The sequence below is a fragment of the Capra hircus genome, chromosome 8 (assembly GCF_001704415.2).
Source record: "Capra hircus breed San Clemente chromosome 8, ASM170441v1, whole genome shotgun sequence".
NCBI lineage: Eukaryota > Metazoa > Chordata > Mammalia > Artiodactyla > Bovidae > Capra > Capra hircus.
The window spans coordinates 100,269,658-100,285,479 of NC_030815.1; the positions used below are offsets into that span (position 1 = coordinate 100,269,658).

Sequence of the window (15,822 nt, forward strand, 5' to 3'; positions counted from 1 at the left end):
ATGACATATGTGTGTTAACACAATTTAGTTCCGTCCAAATAAGCATAACTCCAGTACACACCCTTTTTCCTTGGGGCTTTACTACTCTCTATCTGTCAAAGGAATAGTTTCTTAGGAGAAGGAACTTTGCAGGTTTCCCAGTGCAGTCTCTCCATAACTGGAATTGAAAGCTTTGAATCACAGACCTCCCGCTTCACGGTTATACGTAGGCTGGGCAAATGACACTTAAGCAAATAGGTGAAAAACTTGGACTGTTAAAGCCTGAAGGAATAGAGGATTTTGCTCTCCTAACTGCAGTTACCTGTTTCAAGATTCATGTTTGTAAATATGTGTTTATTCCAATAGAAAACAACGCGTTCACAGTGAAACTTTAACAAGCCAGCGCTCACTGGAAACCCACGTTTACAAAAACTCCATAGATTTCAACAAAAAGGAAAAGAAAGAGAAGTAGCAGCAGAGAGCAGGAATCTCAGGCCCCAGAGTGAAGGCAGCAGCAAGTCCTCGATACCGTCATTCTTACACATCGAAGTCCAAATGGCAGCAAAGAAAACCAGAATAAATGGTAAATCCATTCACAACAAACTCGTCCTACACTCACACACACACACACACACACACAAGTAGCCCGTCGATTTCAAAACCACCAACTCAAAGCCAGGTCCCTCCCTTGCTTTAGACTTCCCAGTTACTTGATAAACGTGTTTATTAGGCGGGTGAGCAGAAACTTACGCTTAAAGTCCTCAGCCGGGAGACGGCTGAGTGGGGGTGAGAAGCAAGTGGTGCGGGAGCCCGGCGCTGCGGGGCGCGAGGACCCCCGGCGGCCCAAGGCCACCCGGACACTGCTTGGGGAGGACGTAGAGCGCCCCCCGCCTGCCTTCTTGTGCCCCCACCCAGTCCCAGGTAAGCGGGGACCACCTACGTGTCACTTGGGCGGGTCCCGATCGCAGGCACAGCGCACAGCGTGGGCCCCGGAGCGCGCTGGGGACCGGAGGGCGGGGACCCCGGGCGGCTGCCGCAACTGCTCTCCCGGGGCTCGGTCAATTGGTTGGGGAGGCCGGCAGCGCCTCGCTCCTACAGGCTGGCCCGCGGGCATAGACACGCACCCACACCCGGCACAGGCGCGCGCGTATACACACACACACACACACACACACAAACACACGCACCCACAGCCACAAAGCGCGTCTGCTGCCGGGAAGCGCGATCCCGGGGCGCCCTTTGGCCGCGGAAGGGACCCGGCGGCCGCAGGCTCGGCGCTCAGAGGGTACCGTCTTCCCGCGCCGCGCCCGCGCCTTTACCTGCGCCCGCCGCCGCCTCGCGTCCGGCTCCCGCCGCCCCCAGGCTGGCCTCAGGCTGCGCGGTCAATCCCCGCAGCCCCCGCCCCGCGGCCCGCCGAGCCCGGCCCTCCGCCCGCCCCTCGGCCGTCGCCCGGAGCGGGGCCGCCCCCTGCGCCCACCCCGCCGGGGTCCCGAGCGCGGCCGGGAGGCCGGGAAGGGCTCAGCAGCGGGGGGACCCTGGCCGCCCGACACCCGGGCGGGCTCCGCTGGGGGACAGGGGCGTCGCGGCTCGGGGAGCGTCTGCCGCCGCTCCGCCCGGAGTGCTCCGGCTTTGGCGCGCTGGCAGGGGCGGCGGGGGAGGGGGCGCCGAGGGAGGGCCACGGGAGCCGCGCCGACGCCGGCCGCCTTCTTCCTCCGCCTCCTTCTTTTCTGCTGGCTCCACGTAGCACAAGTCAGCAAGTCCTGCACCTCCTGACTCCCTCCCCCTGGCTCATTCCCTTACCTGGCGCGACGCCCCCCGAGCCCCGACCCTCGGCGCTCCTCCTCCCCCATTTAGTTGGACTTCCAGCCCCGTCTGCAGGGCGGGGGCGGAAGGTAGCTCAAGCCTCCCATTCATCATCTTCCCAGCGCCCCCCACCCGGAGAGAACCCACCCGCGGCCCGAGACCCTCGGGCCTCCAACTCCAGCTCCCCACCCCGCACCCGCTCCCGCGCTCACCTCTGAGACCGGCAGCTTGCGGGACTCGGGTGGCCACCCCCACACGTTGCATTTTCATTTTGTCGCTCTTTTCTTCCCACTTGAAAAGCTCTGGAAGACATCGCTGGGCCCGCGGAAACCCTAACGTCTGGGCTCTCGCGTAGTTCGTGTCCAAACTTTCCAGCAGGCACAGCTCTCCCAGCGCAGCTTTTAACTCGAGGCTGCGAAGAACGCGGAGTCAACTTTGCTGCCCGAAAGGTGCACACGTTTCCATTTCTGAGTTTGCGACTGACTGGGTCTGCAGACTAAAGCAAGTGTGACTGTGCGCCCCTAGTTCTCCATGTCCATGATTATACATTTCTCTTCCGCTTTCCCAGTTTGCACTTGCACTTCGCCAAGAAGTGCAAACTATCAATTTTAGAAGAGTAATTAAGGGCGGGGAATACACACCTGAAGGTGTGGGCGGGAGCGGTGCGGGACTAAGGCCTGGGGATCCTTCTCCGGAAAGAGGCAGCCGGAGAGACTCGCCCAGGTTCTGAACACCTCCCAGTCCACGGAGGGGGCGGCCACAGGGAGGACGCGAGGGCTCTCCTGCCGCGCCACCTACCACCTACCACCCCTGGCTTTTAGGAGTGTTGGCAGTCTGCCTCTGGCTTCACTGCTAAAGGCGCTGCACAACAAAAGTAGCTGCTTACAAGTAAACACTGCACTCTGGCCTGAAATGGCACGTGGGGGCCACGCCAGCGGTATGGTAGGAACTTTGGCAGGACTGATCCAACTACCTGTAAGAAAGAAAGGCAGAACCGCGAGGGAGGGCTGCGCTGATGCCGGTCACTCGGTAACCTAAGGCTTTGCAGAAAAGAGAGGTCACTGGGAACCGCAGCGAGTGGGGAGGGGAAGATTTCTTGGTATACTTTCGAAGAGAACGTGACCATCTCCCACAAGCGACTGCTGAGAACCTTGGGTGAGTTGGTCTCGTGGTTTTCACAGGATGCTCAAGGCTAAAAACCTGACTGCTCCTCAATTACTATCTGAGGCTGTTTCCTTTTTCAAACAATGTATCAAATCCCGTTTGTTAAAAAATCAGCTTAAATGACTGCCTTCTCCCCTTTCCTGCTGCTGCTGCTGCTAAGTCGCTTCAGTCGTCCCCAATTCTGTGCAACCCCATAGACGACAGCCCACCAGGCTCCCCTGTCCCTGGGATTCTCCAGGAAAGAACCCTGGAGTGGGTTGCCATTTCCTTCTCCATCTCCCCTTTCCTACCAATTTATAATTTCTTTTATAATAGATAATGTGAAAAATTAGATTTTAATACATGCACAGTGCTAGTATGTTCATTTACAGCATGCAGAAAGTATATAAAAACTCTTATCACACTGTGACAATGAGAGCTGATCTTAAATTCTAATACACCAGGAAGAATAAGAAAATATCCACTACATAATCTAAGTATAATACAAAGTATATATTGGTAAGAAAAGAAAGAATATACTTGAAAAGGACTTTTGTTTTCAACTATAGCTCTACCAACTCAGAAAACTCACTTAGCTAATTTTTATTTCTACTACACACTCAGTATTTACTGTTGGGTTTCTCAATACTAAAACCTCTATATGTAGTGAAAAGAATACTTTAAATTTTTATTGAATTTTATTAAAAATATTTATATTAATTATAGCAGTTCAGTTAGTTGAGTCGCTCAGTCGTGTCTGACTCTTTGTGACCCCATGAATTGCAGCAGGCCAAGCCTTCCTGTCCATCACCAACTCCCAGAGTTCACCCAAACTCTTGTCCTTAGAGTCCGTGATGCCATCCAGCCATCTCATCCTGTCGTCCCCTTCTCCTCCTGCCCGCAATCCCTCCCAGCATCAGAGTCTTTTCCAGTGAGTCAACTCTTCACATGAGGTGGCCAAAGTATTGGAGTTTCAGCTTTAGCATCAGTCCTTCCAATGAACACCCAGGACTGATCTTTAGAATGGACTGGTTGGATCTCCTTGCAGTCCAAGGGACTCTCAAGAATCTTCCCCAACACCACAGTTCAAAAGCATCAATTCTTTGGTGCTCAGCTTTCTTCACAGTCCAACTTTCACATCCATACAAGACCACTGGAAAAACCATAGCCTTGACTAGACTGACCTTTGTTGGCAAAGTAATGTCTCTGCTTTTGAATATGCTATCTAGGTTGGTCATAACTTTCCTTCCAAGGAGTAAGTGTCTTTTAATTTCATGGCTGCAGTCACCATCTGCCATGATTTTGAAGCCCCCCAAAATAAAGTCTGACACTGTTTCCACTGTTTCCCCATCTATTTCCCATGAAGTGATGGGACCAGATGCCATGATCTTCGTTATGTGAATGTTGAGCTTTAAGCCAACTTTTTCACTCTCCTCTTTCACCTTCATCAAGAGGCTTTTTAGTTCCTCTTCACTTTCTGCCATAAGGGTGGTGTCATCTGCATATCTGAGGCTATTGATATTTCAGTAAATAGTATCAAATAATCATTTAATTAATTTACAAGTTAATTATTTCTATGTTTAGGCCTTCCTCATAAATCAAAGGTAAAGTGTGAGTGAGTTTCTTGTTGAGCCCTCAGCTTGAATGTTTCCAATATATTTATTTATTTATTTTTTCCAATATATATATATTTAACTTCACCTCCAACATATTTATTTCAGGAATATGGCTGCTGCTTTTTTTGCCTACATATTAACTGACCAAACTGCTCTCTGGTCCTTTCTAACATCAAATGAGGAATTCTGTCCACACAAGATGAGTATATAAAAGTTCCAATTTATTCGCCTGAAGAATTTTTATTTCCTGTTTATTGGCCTACTGTCCTACTGTGGCCTAAAATCAATAAGCAAAGTACAAGGTCAGCCTGGACAGGCTTATCTCCCTGGCATGTGTAGGCCTGCCTGAATGAGACTGCTCTGCACCCAGGTTTCATTCAGTAACTTTAAAATCAACTCTAGGTTGTATGCCCATGTGTAAACAGAGAGAGAAAATGAAATCCAATATAGAATCCAGTTCATTACAGAGATTAATCCATCAAAATAAGTATTATATTCCAAACAAGTCAGTTTTCTCATCTGTAAAATGGGATGATAATACTAATTCAGTCTACTTTATTGGGTTCCAAGCTGCCTTTATCAAAGTAAGATAATATATTTGAACAGACTTCAGACACATAAGTAGGTGATGTGATTTCAACAGAGATGCAGAAGGATATCTTGATTATACTCTCTTTAATGTTTTTATCTTTCTGCGGCCCTCTTGCCATTCAAACTGATTCCCTTTCTTGGATAGGCAACTTAATGCTTTCGGTCCTAACCTTTCTCTCTTATCCTCTGCCAAGCAATGTTTCTCTAGATCTGTTTCTTCAAATGACTTCAGCAGAGTCAGAGACCCAAAGACAGTGGTGCTGTCAAACATGAGAAAAAAATATTTTTAGCAAAATGAAGAGAATCTGAGTGGGGAATACTTCCAGTACAGTTTATGTTAATATCTTAAAGGATAACAGTAGATTCTGTCAGGTTATTGCTGTTATCTAGTGGTCCAAGGACTATAATTTGCAAAGCATTTAGGACTGAAATACTGGCTGTCACTACTTTGGGCTCTGTTATTTGTTCAGAAGGGGCTACTATCATGCCACTTCCCTCTGCCTCCCCACATTTCTTCCATCTGGCAAAAAGCCTTTGAAATTTTTTTGCTGGAGAATAATCAAAACTATCAGCAAAAAAGATCTGTTGGAAACTTTCCCTCCAGTCTGTGAACGTAGAAAGTATATTCTGGTGAAACAATACCCTGAGAGAATTCAGCCTGCTTGGGAAAGGTTTTCAGGTGCCTCTCAGACAGAGGTTTCTTCCTTTTTAAAATGGTATATTTATGCCTCTCTGGTGTTTTTCCCCTTGACCAGAAAGAAATCATTCTCCTTTGGAAACCTTTCTATTTGAAAAGGCCAGTGGCAGAGGAGGGTGAGGCAGCCAAGTGTAGTAACAATAATAAAACTCTTCAGGGTAGTAGCAACATCAGGAGACTCTAGGAATGGGGAATAGGAGGTGGGCTTGTGTGTGCAGCAGCCCTGCATTAGGACCAGACTGCAGTGAAATGAGAGCCCTAAACAGAGCGACTCTCTGCGTACCATTTTCTTATCACCTCTTTCTGCATGAATAATCTGGGTAATGTCTGAAATAGATCAAGGCCAAACAATCTTTTTCTTGTAGTCTCCTTCACCCAAATTAAAAGCTTTTGATCTAAAATGATGTGGTGGTTGGGCGTGGGGAGGGATAAAGAAGAAAATATATGTGTGTATTATATATATAATTTTAGAGCTAAAAATAGACCTAAATATTAAAAAAAAAAAAACCTACAAAGCATCACAAAACAAAAAGTTAGTTCTATAAAGCAGTAATAAAATTAGTGGATTTATAGATGGCACCACTGGTATAATCTGCCTGCCAATGCAAGAGATGTAAGAGACACGGGTTCGATCCCTGGGTCAGGAAGATCCCCTGGTGGAGGGCATGGCTAGCCTGGCATGGCATTCCAGCATTCTGGCCTGGAGAATCCCATGGACAGAGGAGCCTGGCAGGCGGCAGTCCATAGGGTTGCAGAGTCAGACACGACTCACGCGACTTAGCACACACACACAGTAGACTGATAGTGGGAAAAAAGAGAAAAGAAACAAGACGATGATTAAGATTATAATTATATTTTTGCCATCACGTCATGGTAAATAAATGGGGAAAAAAATGGAAACAATGAAAGACTTTATTTTCTTGGGCTCCAAAAATCACTGTGGATGGTGACAGGAGCCATGAAATTAAAAAGATGATTGATTTTTTGGAAGGAAAACTATGACAAACCTAGACAGCGTACTAAAAAGCAAAGACATCACTTGCCAACGAAGGTCCATATAGTCAAAGCTATGGTTTCTCGAATAGTCATGTATGGATGTGAGAGTTGGACCATATAAAAGGCTGAGCACCAAAGAACTGATGCTTTTGAACTGTGGTCCTAGAGAAGACTCTTGAGAGTCCCTTGAACTGCAAGGAGATCCAACCAGTCAATCCTAAAGGAAATCAACCCTGAATAATCATTTGAAAGGGCTGATGCTGTAGCTGAAGCTCCAATACTTTGGTCACTTGATGCGAAGAGCCGACTTATTGGAAAAGACTGTTGCTGGGAAAGATTGAGGGCAGGAGGAGAAGGGGGTGACAGAGGATGAGATGGTCAGATGGCATCACTGACTCAATGGACATGACCTTAAGCAAATTTGGGAGATAATGGAGGACAGGGAAGTCTGGCATGCTGCAGTCTGTGGGGTCACAAAGAGGTGGACACAGCTTAACAACTGAACAACAACAGTACACATTGTAACAGAGGCAACTACCATATCCATTCTTGCCTTTTAGGACACCCACTAGATTCAATTTCCAGCCTCTTTTGCAGTTAAATTAAGCCCACATACCTGAGTAGAGTGAAAAAGTTGGCTTAAACTCAACATTCAGAAAACGAAGATCATGGCATCCAGTCCCATCACTTCATGGGAAATAGATGGAGAAACAGTGGAAACAGTGTCAGACTTTATTTTTTTGGCCTCCAAAAATCACTGCAGATGGTGACTGCAGCCATGACATTAAAACACGCTTACTCCTTGGAAGAAAAGTTATGACCAACCTAGATAGTATATTCAAAAGCAGAGACATTACTTTGCCGACTTAGGTCCGTCTAGTCAAGGCTATGGTTTTTCCAGTAGTCATGTATGGATGTGAGAGTTGAACTGTGAAGACGGCTGAGCGCCGAAGAATTGATGCATTTGAACTGTGGTGTTGGAGAAGACTCTTGAGAGTCCCTTGGACTGAAAGGAGATCCAACCAGTCCATTCTGAAGGAGATCAATCCTGGGATTTCTTTGGAAGGAATGATGCTAAAGCTGAAGTTCCAGTACTTTGGCCACCTCATGCGAAGAGTTGACTCACTGGAAAAGACTCTGATGCTGGGAGGGATTGGGGGCAGGAGGAGAAGGGGACGACAGAGGATGAGATGGCTGGATGGCATCACTGACTCAATGGATGCGAGTCTGAGTGAACTCCCAGAGTTGGTGATGGACAGGGAGGCCTGGCGTGCTGCAATTCATGGGGTCGCCAAGAGTCGGACACGACTGAGTGACTGAACTGAACTGACCTGACCTGAGTTATCTCCTGTAGAACTTGAGCAAAAGTGACTTCTGTCGATTCTAGGATTACCAAAGACCCTTCTTATGGGTGTTCCCTCAGGTTCTCTGTCCTTTCTGTTGATGAGGATGGTGATGCTCACGCCAACCTTGGAAGCCACCAATCAAAGATGGCAGGCAGCCAAACTCCTGATGCTTGTATGTCCACATGGAGCCTCTCTACAAACGTGAACATCTCTCTGGATTTTCATATGAAAAAGAAATTTTTTGTTCTTTGAGCCACTATATTTGGGAATCTTGGCTTAACTTATATACATATATGTATATTATAAATACATATATATATACATAGACATTTTGACTCTAATCTCAGGGGTTCAGTGATACCCTGTAACCTAGATTGTGGCTTGATCTGAGAAAAGGAGAGATTTCTGATGACCTGCCCTCTGGAGTGGGCGTTTGTCAGAAATGGGCACATTAGAGATGTTACAAACTCTAATGTACAAACTCTTTCTACAAACTCTACCTCAAAGCACTGATTACATTGAACTGAATGCCTCTGCCAATTCCCCTGACTTCTCTGACAACATTTACTCTGCCAGAAGAAGAGGCAGAGTAAATTCCACAGATTAAATGATAACTATGGTCATTAACGGAAGACTAGTCAGCAGTATCAGGACCAGACTCCTGATATACACAACAATATGGATGAATCTCTAAAACATGCTGAACAAAATTAGACAGATCCATAACAGTGCATGCTATACGATTTCATTTCTATGAAGTTCCTGACCAGGTAAAACTCATCTGTGATGTCTGAAACAGAACAATGGTTGCCAAGGGACTGGGGATTGACAGAAAAGGCACACGAGGAAATTTCCTGGGGTAGGAGAACTATCCTATATCTTGCTTTGTGTGGTGGTAACATGAGTGTACTAAGTGTACAAACTCATTGAGCTGAACATTTAATGTTGATGCAACTGATTATTTGTAAATTATACCCAAATAATATACTTTAAAACACAAGTATAATTATCTGGATATATCCATACAATGGTATTTTCTAAGGCAAACTATTATGGAATAATACTTAGCCACCACATACATCCTCTGGGGGCTACTGTTGTAAATGAACATATATAAACACTATGACATCCTAGAGAATGATTGTACTCCTATATAAAACTGAGATATACTATACACATGTCCTAAGAAAAATTAACTTTATAATAAACAAGTCAGGATAAATTATAAGTTCCTACTATATAGCACAGAGAACTATATTCAATATCTGATAATAACCTATAATTAAAAAGATATGTATATATATAATTGAATCACTAGTATACACCAGTAGGAGAAAGCAATGGCAACCCACTCCAGTACTCTCACCTGGAAAATCCCACGGACAGAGGAGGCTGGAAGGCTGCAGTCCGTGGGGCTGCTAAGAGTTGGACATGACTGAGCAACTTCACTTTCACTTTCATGCACTGGAGAGGGAAATGGCAACCCACTCCAGTGTTCCTGCCTGGAAAATCCCAGAGACGGAGGAGCCTGGTGGGCTGCCGTCTATGGGGTCGCACAGAGTCGGACATGACTGAAGCGACTTAGCAGCAGCAGCAGCAGTATATACCAGTATCTTACACAACAGTGTAAATCAACTGTAGTTCAATTTTAAAAGTTTTTAAATAATAAGTAGATTATTCCTATGTATGAAGCCTGTGATTTTCCATGGCTACTATTCTAATTTTATGTAACCATAAAATATATAATTAATAGCATGTATCTTCTGGCTTTAGTGAATATAATAATTATATGACCAAACAATTGACCAAATGTGACCAAAACTTTGAGATTTTTATTCTATATTTTCTTCTTCCTGTATTTCCACTTTCCTTCTCTCACTGTTGAATAGCCGTATGTTCTGTGCTCATTGCTCAGGAAACTATGTAACAAAAGAGAAAATAGAAAAACCAAAAATCTTTATAGAAAAACCTAACCTCGCAGATGAGGATTTACAGGCATAAACAGCATGTATAGACCTGAAGGAGAAACAATACTCTTGGAGTGTGAGAGCAACAGAGAGAGGTCTGTGTATCCTGAGAACAGAGGGCTGCCATTACAAAGTACTACAGACTGGGTAGTTTAAACAACAGAAGTTCATTTCCCACTGATCTAAAGGATAGAATCCAAGATCAAGGGTTCTTTCCTCTCAGGCCTCTGTCCTAGGCCTGCAGATGGTGATTTTTCTCCAGATGTCTTTACTTGGTCTCCCTCAGTCTGCGTGTATCTGTGCCCTAATCTCCTCTTATAAATCCAGTCCTATTGGGCTAGCGTCCACCCTCATGACCTCATTTTACCTTAATTACCTCTTTAATGACCCTGCCTCCAAATACAGTCACATTCTGAGGTGCTGAGGGTTAGGATTTCAAGGTAGGAAATCTTATTCATGATTGCTAAGAACCTTTAGCCACCCTGTATCTGCACCATAGGAAGATTACAAATCTAGAACAGGAATTAACTTGATATAAAATATGGCCACAACCTTGGGAGGACTGCTCTACAGGTAAGACATGACCTCACAGAGGTCACTGCTAATATGCAGAATACAGAGGCACAAAGGTTGGGGGTAGGTGGGTGCGCAGTTGAAACAGTAACACAGGATACTTTAAAAACCCCTGGGAAGATGCAGTATGATCAGGAGGAAGGAAGTAATAGCAATTGAGCCTTGATATAATTTGCTGATGAGGTTAATTTATCTCCAATTTCTGAGACAATATCTAGAAAAAATATCTCTGAAAAGTTATCTAAAAATCTGTTTCTGAGAGCTTAAGTTTCTAAACAATGAACAGCAATAACAACTGGACTTCTTCCCAGAGAGAGATCTGAACTGACTTGTAGGAATTTACACTAAGAGGTCATAGATCTGACCCATTAGGGATAGGTTTTGACAAGAGTGAATTACATTGAGTATCATAATCTATTCCAAGATGAACTTGAATGAACATGATCCTCTCCCTTCCATAATTCTTCCAACTGGTAAAGGAGAGGGGCAAGGTGGAATTCCTGCTCATCTCCACAAGCAGGAATGCTGAGCCAACCTTTGTCAGCAGTACCAAGGACACGTGAATAAAGTGGCCACCATGGCTAGAGGGAGGCTAAGCGTGAGTAAGACAGAATTGACTCCCACTTACCAAAGCTGATCTCTCTAATGCTGCTTCTGAATGTCCACACTGCCAGCAAAGGAGACCAAATCAAAGCCTGAAGTATAGACATAGCATGGACCAACTCGGAACCTCTGGTCATAGTTGTTCAATTGCTCAGTCGTGACTGACTCTTTGCGACCCCATGGACTGCAGCATGCCAGGCTTCCCTGTCCTTCACCATTTCCTGGAGCCTGACTCATGTTCATTTAGTCAGTGATGCCATCCAACCATCTCATCTTCTGTCATCCTCTTATTCTCCTGCCTTCAATCTTTCCCAGCATCAGGGTCTTTTCTAATGAGTCAGCTTTTCGCATCAGGTTGATCAAAGTATTGGAGCTTCAGTTTCAACATCAGTCCTTCCAATGAATAGTTACTGATTTCCTTTAAGACTGACTGCTTTGATCTCCTTGCAGTCCAAAGGACTCTCAAGAGTCTTCTCCAACACCACAGTTCAAAGCGTCAATTTTTTGGTACTTAGCCTTCTCACATCCATACATGACTACGGAAAACTATAGCTTTGACTATATGGATCTTTGAAGCAAAATAATGTCTCTGCTTTTTAATATGCTTTCTAGGTTTGTCAAAGCTTTTCTTCCAAGGAGCAAGTATCTTTTAATTTCATGGCTGCAGTCTCCATCCGCAGTGATTTTGGAGCTCAAGAAAATAAAGTCTGTTACTCTTTCCCTTGTTTCCCCATCTATTTTCCATGAAGTGATGGGACCAGATGCCATGATCTTAGTTTTTTGAATGTTGAGTTTTAAGCCAGCTTTTTCACTCTCCTCTTTCACCTTCATCAAGAGGCTCTTTAATTCCTATTCACTTTCTGCCATAAGGGTGATGTCATCCACATATCTGAAGTTACTGATACTTCTCCCAGCAATCTTGATTCCAGCTTGTGCTTCGTCCAGCCCGGCATTTCACATGATGTACTCTGCATATAACTTAAATAACCAGGGTGACAATATATAGCCTTGATGTACTCCTTTCCCAATTTTGAACCAGTCCGTTGTTCCATGTCAGGTTCTGACTATTGTTTCTTGACCTACATACTGGTTTCTCATGAGACATGTAAGGTGATCTGACGTTCCCATATCTGAACCTCTAGTATGAACTATTTTGTAAGGAGACCAACTGGTAATTTGGTGAAGGTTGACTAGGTTGGGCTTATTTCATCCTTGAAGAGTTTGTGGTTCATTTTCACAGGAATGGTCATCTATTCTGGATATGCCTCTCCTGCCCTCAAGGGTATCAGCCAGCATCACTATCCAGGGCTTATGGCATGTCTGATCCACAGGGTTGGAATCCCATACAACATTCAACCAAGGCATTCAGTTTGCAGTGAAGAAGGCACAAGAATGGACCATGTAGTCTTATCACATACCATCCCACCCAAAAACTTCCTGTGGAGGGGATGGAATGTCTTGTTGAAGACACAGCTGAATCACCAACTTGGAGACAACAGCCTGCAAGGATGGAAATTATCTTTTAGGATGCACTGTATGCACTGGCACAGAGACCTTTATGTGGTATCTTATCACCAATTAGGAAAAAAAAAAAAAGGGTTTGTGAAGTTAAGAGGGTGGAAGCAGAAGGAACCCCAAGGACCCCACTTACCATCAATCTCAATGACCCACTCTCAGACTTTGTGCTTCTCTTTACACAACTCTGGGATCTGCAAGATAGAAGTTCTGAACTCTTAGCACTGTCAAAAGTCTTACAGCAAAAGTCCCATTGAACTACAAGCTATAACTACTGCCTGGGCAGTTTGGGATTCTTTTATGTAAAGTCCAGCAGATATGAAGTATAATCACCATTTTTAAGGGATATATCACACTGATAATTCACAGGAGAAGACTATTTTTTGTCAGTTACACCTAATAACCACTGTTACTTTACAGGGACAGGGAGGAAAATGTGTGGAATTCACGTGACTCAGGTAGGTACCTCTTGGTGTATTCCCTTGCCCAGTTGTGAGTGTGAATGGAAAAATACAGCAATTAAAGAAGTGTGTGGTTACTAGGGACACAGGGTCACACCATGAAGTAAGTTCCTAGGACTACTGGAGATGTTAGCTGAGAGTGAGAGAAATTTAAAATGCTTAATGGGGGGAAGGAAGGTAAATACCAGTGGTGGCCCTGAGATGCACTGCAGCGGTGAAGGCTATGGTTAATCCCACTAAGCTCCGTTTTCTAAGTTTTTCCTCAGGAAGAGAAGCCCACCGTGTGTGTGGAGGTGCTGCTGCCTTCAGCAAGTTTGGAGAAGCAGATCCACGTGGAGCAAGCAGTGGCCTATGGCAGACGTGGAGATGCGCCATTCAAATCCATTCTAAGAAAAGAAAACTCATGAGCCAGCTCCAAAGGGTGTGGTTAGTGGATGGTCTATGGCTTTCAGCACTTCGAGGATCCTCTGTAGCTTTTAAGGTGTCTTATTAGGGCATCCCTTTAACCAACGAGTGAGCAGGATGATAGCCAAGATTACACTCTTCTCATGGTCAGCCCTGGCCAATGACTGGGCAGTGGTGTGGTACAAGGGTGCAGCCATTGTTGTCTAATGAGGGACTTTTCTGATGGATCATCTTTGTTCCCCAAACCCATATTGGGTGAGTGAGGACTTCACTGGGCCTCCATCAGAGTCGGGTAGCTCCCTCTGCCCTCTCCTGCTTCTCCTCCTTTTCCTTTCAGAGATGGTACTCTGCAGTCAGCCCTTTCTTTGTTTTCCTACCTCAGCCTCAGCATCTACATAGAACCCAACCTGCACAGGTAATCTTCCACAGTTACTGTCCTATTTATCTTTAAATGATCACCATATAATAGTCTTCTTGTCGAGATTTTCAAATTGCTTGAAACAGAATTGTTAGAGTCTTCACCATTTACCCTAGTACTATAGATGATGTATGTGTGTTTTACTGAGTTGCTTTGCTAAGGGCCTTTTTAAACTCTTTACAAAAAAAAGAAACAGATCTAGGATGGATTTATCATTTCTATTCATTTTCTGTTGTGTATCTCATTAGCTGTTTCGTTCATAGTTAAATCCTTCCTACTGACTTCCTTTGGTTTATTTTGTAAATCTCCTTAGTTTCTGGTGCGGAATGTTTGATGAATTTTTTTTTAATTCTTTCTCTTCAGTAGAATTTTTTTTCATTATACTTTTCTTTCAATTTTATGTGTTTATCTCTTTTGGTTGTGCTGAGTCTTTGCTGCTGCACAAGCTCTTCTCAAGTTGTGGCGAGTGAGGACTGTTCTCTAGGTGCAGTGGGCAGGCTTCTCATTGTGGTGGCTTCTCTTGTTGTGGAGCATGGGCTTCAGGAGTTTCAGTGCATGGGCTCAGTAATTGTGAGCTCTGTCCCAGGCTCTAGAGGACAGGCTCAATTATTGTGAACAAAGGATTAGTTGCTCCAAGGCATGTGGGATCTTCCTGGACTAGGGATTGAACCCATGTCTCCTGCATTGGCGGGTGGATTCTTTACCACTGAGCCACTAGAGAAGCCCCAGTAATTTTTATCTGCTCTCAACTTGGTACACAACTCAGTCCCTTGGACTAATTGTTACATTTCTCAAAAAGGCTTTATAGTAACATGTATTTAGTCTCTGTGTATCTTTGAATATTTTCTGTTCTCTTCAAAAAAAGAAGAAGTAAACCATTGTAACCTAGAAACTACAAATCTACAGAAATAGGTCTTTATATAATAAATGTATAAGTTGTTTTATAACTTTATAGAATACATTCAGAAAACGTTCTTCTACTATATAGTTAACTGTGGCCTTTTCTTTATTTGTTATGTCTCCTTCAGGAATAGCCTTATCAATATACAAGCTCTTTGTTCTCTGGTCTCTATTCAGTTACTCTCATGTCATTTTTATCTCTTTGCCTTTAAAAAAAATCTTTCACCCTCCATCTTAGGAGAGCTTATAAAGTGTGAAATCCACTTGATTGATTTTATTATCCATAGTTTATTTTTCTTTCTAATTCCTCTAATGTAGATTTTATTTACATTGAATTTTAAATTTTTGTGCATGTCTCCCTTTTATCCTTATAAAAATCTCTCATGCTGTTAACATTTTATATCAAACTGCCCTTTTTATTATACCTGTTTTCACCTCTTAAAACTCATCTTTTTACACTCTATTAAACAGGTATGCCTCATGCAGTATCTAGCACTTAGTAGAGGCTTAGTAAATACTTACTGGATTATTACTGTTAAGTGAATGAATGAACATTCAACAGTAGGTCAAGTTCTAGTTCATTCAAAGAAAAGTGAAATGTCATTATTTCTATGTTCCGAGTTCTATTCAAAATCAGTTGTTAAAATATGATAAGAAGATGATCTCATATTTAATTTAAATCTGTTTAGAAGCGATAATAGATTATCAGCAAGACTGAATCCAGCCTATGCCACAAGACACTTCTTTTTGAAAAACTGCCTTCAAGAAAAAACTTATTACTGAGATGCTGAAATCTCCTACCCTCTCTT

At 44.0% G+C, this 15,822-nt stretch overlaps 1 protein-coding gene and 1 long non-coding RNA gene across 5 annotated transcripts in view; one reads left to right on the forward strand and one right to left on the reverse strand.

Annotated features, from left to right (window-relative positions):
• Positions 1–3,121, reverse strand: part of LPAR1 (lysophosphatidic acid receptor 1) — a 165,100-nt gene extending 161,979 nt beyond the window's left edge. The window contains exon 1 of one of the 4 annotated variants that reach the window (XM_018052587.1): positions 1,995–3,121. The gene's annotated coding sequence lies outside the window, so the exon portion shown is untranslated. Of the gene's footprint in view, positions 1–919; positions 1,068–1,166; positions 1,204–1,298; positions 1,399–1,994 lie in introns of those variants that run through there. The other 3 variants (XM_018052585.1, XM_018052588.1, XM_018052586.1) reach the window with 3 other exon arrangements.
• On the forward strand, positions 2,150–8,893 carry LOC106502449. The gene is made up of 2 exons (XR_001296036.2): positions 2,150–2,231; positions 8,249–8,893. It is a non-coding gene; the product is annotated as an uncharacterized LOC106502449 (long non-coding RNA).